This window comes from Poecilia latipinna, unplaced genomic scaffold (genome assembly GCF_001443285.1).
Source record: "Poecilia latipinna isolate Pla-1442-1.1 unplaced genomic scaffold, P_latipinna-1.0 Scaffold2429, whole genome shotgun sequence".
In the NCBI taxonomy this organism is placed as follows: Eukaryota; Metazoa; Chordata; class Actinopteri; order Cyprinodontiformes; family Poeciliidae; genus Poecilia; species Poecilia latipinna.
Window position 1 is genome coordinate 15,310 of NW_015115045.1, and position 2,670 is coordinate 17,979.

At 37.5% G+C, this 2,670-nt stretch overlaps 1 protein-coding gene across 1 annotated transcript in view; it reads right to left on the minus strand.

The window, feature by feature from the left end:
- Nucleotides 1-2,661, minus strand: part of LOC106937738 (gap junction beta-4 protein-like) — an 8,736-nt gene extending 6,075 nt beyond the window's left edge. The window contains exon 1 of the mRNA XM_015019396.1: nt 2,570-2,661. The gene's annotated coding sequence lies outside the window, so the exon portion shown is untranslated. The remainder of the gene's footprint in view (nt 1-2,569) is intronic.
- Nucleotides 2,662-2,670: the final 9 nt, after the last annotated feature.

The window sequence follows — 2,670 nt, forward strand, 5'->3', positions numbered from 1 at the left end:
CTGAGTGGAGTTTTCTAAAACTGACTCCTTACACTTCAGTGGGTGAGTCATCACCAGAGCCTGCCTTTGTAGAGAGGACAAGCTAATACTCTTGACTCTATTAACAAGCCGCTTGAAATGTCTGAACAGCATTTGAAACATGTCACTTAACAGGCAAACGCAGCCGTCAGTTTTATGTGTGTATCCAATGGACTCCAACTTGTTTAAAGTATGAAATCTCTTTAATTTGTGCATATGAACGAAGATGCTGTGGTCTGACTGATGTCAGTCCCTCCTGATAGTTAATGTACTGTCCTGATTGAGTACAAATTTTCAAGAAACAGCCTGTATTTCAAAGCATTTCAGTACAAACATTTTTTTTAAAGTGTAGCCATCAGAAAGAGTTTGTACCTTTAAAAGTGTCAGACTTTATAATAAGAAAAAAGTGCCCCCCACTCTCTCAAAACTCCTTTTTATATTTACATCTCATTCTGATAAACGTTGTCAGTCTGACAGGGAGTGAGAAAAAAAAAAAAGTTGGATAACAGCTTCACTGCCCACCGTTCCATTTCAGCTCCATCTCGTCTAATCCCTCGCATCTGAATTCAAAAAAATGCTCTCTGTCAACGTTTCAGCATCACCGTGGACATATTAAACTGTCACATCAGATTCCATTTACTTTCTCGTCCAGCATTTCAGACTATTAAATTACAACGGCATAAAAAGACCCAACTCTACAAATGTCACCAGGATAAAAACAGAGTCTATTTAAAGGCAGACATGTACAGTGTGATGCTACCCACACTTTACCTTTCCTCATAAATGGATGATCCAGACAGGAGCATTAATCTCAGACTCAGAGTGCGCCTCGGCCTGTTCCTCTCAGACTTAGATGCTGAGCAATTTTACCTGCTGAGCGATGCTTTTTGGGAATCATAATGCATGTCATTTTGCATTTACGTCCATTTGTCCCTAATGATGCTCATCTATAAAAATAACTAAATTTTCCAAGGGCAATTAATAATCTCTGGTTTTGGTAAAGCTTTGACCTACCAATGCGTCTTTTGGAAAAAAACAAACAAACAAAAAACAATTATGATTTCATTTCAATTCATTTCAGAACCAAAATTTTTGTGGAGTTAATATTTTAAAATGTTTATATTGTCTTAAGTTAATGATTTGGGCAGTTAGCATGGAGAGCATTATGCTAACTCCAATGACAACAGGAAAAAGTCTAGTTGCTTTTTTCATGTCTTGTTTCCAGAAGGGTTTACTTGATAACTACAGAGACAAAGATGGCAACTCCACATATGGCCTTTCTGTTATCTTCTTAGAAGTTTTACTCTTTCTGACTGCAGATACGTCTCTGCGTGTTGTAAGACTTACTGTTTCCTTTTAAGTAGCTTCCTACATCTCATTGCTTTATCTCTCTTCAGCAAGTCAAATGAAATCAGGTTTCATTTGACTTGCTTGGATATCTCTCTTAATCTTGGAACACTTCACTGAAGGTCAAAACAACATTCTTTGAGTCATCATCGCTCACTAACGACTTCCACTTTGAAGAGTTGGTTGTGCTTAGTTATGGCGCGTTCCTCGATTATATTATTTTTAACTGTCCTACATCTTGGTCGGTGCCTTTTTGGCTGAGAATAACTCGTTTCCAGCTGCCAGGAAACTTCTTGGTCCATCTCCAAACTCTTTTTCAGGAAGTATTGCCATTCCTCAGCAAATCTCACGTAAATTCAAGTGAAATTTAGGTGACATCTCAAAAATGTGTGGTAAGAAATCTCAGAGTGTATCTCAGAGTGAAAAAAAACATCGCCGGCCAGCAATTTGTTTTTCCTATTTGCTACCGAATGCAGCATTGCCTTTCTCAACGACCGCAGCTGGTCCCATCATCTCTTTGTTAAGGGTTCGTCCTTTTTCTTTCTTCTCACAAAGTACACACATCAATCTCTCTCACACTGTGCAATGAGTTTACGTACTCACATTCTAAGCAACTGCATTTCATAGAACCTCAGGCAACTCTTAAAGGACACAGAATAAATACACCGTTTTAATTCTCTTGTAGCGTATTGTATCAGAAATACAATATTATTATATTTCTGAGTAATGCAATAATACTTTGTACATGACCCCCTTGGTAGAAGAAATAAACTGACTAGAACTTGCTCTACGAGTTAAACTAGTTGCATCTTCTCCAGCTAAAACAAAAACATCTCCAAGCTTCTTTACTGTAAAAGGTGGTCGCATTCTCTCTTGGAACTTTCCATGTATTCCTCTTTTTAACCAGTTTTACTTTGCTTTTGTCTCTATTTATAATTTCGGTCTTAAATAGGGAGCAATCAATTCAGTAGCGGTTCATTAGTTTTCCTTATGTATGCCATCTCTAAGTTGACTGATCTTACCTCTTAGGATGACTTCCTCTTATTGTTTCATTGTTTTTTCTATAGTCTTTTCTATTAGTTCTTTCTCTTTCTTATTTAGCATTCAAAGAAAAGTACTGAAGATCGGCAACTAATCTGAATTACATCTAATTGCCTAAGCGTCTGTCTATATGAAACAACAAAGAAAAAACAAAGAACCTTACCAAAGACACGGAGTAGAAGGTTTAACACAGAAATCCTGTCTGTCTGCTGAGGAAGTGTCGTGTGTCAGCTCCTACTGCGTTGACAGAAAATGACTCGGTTA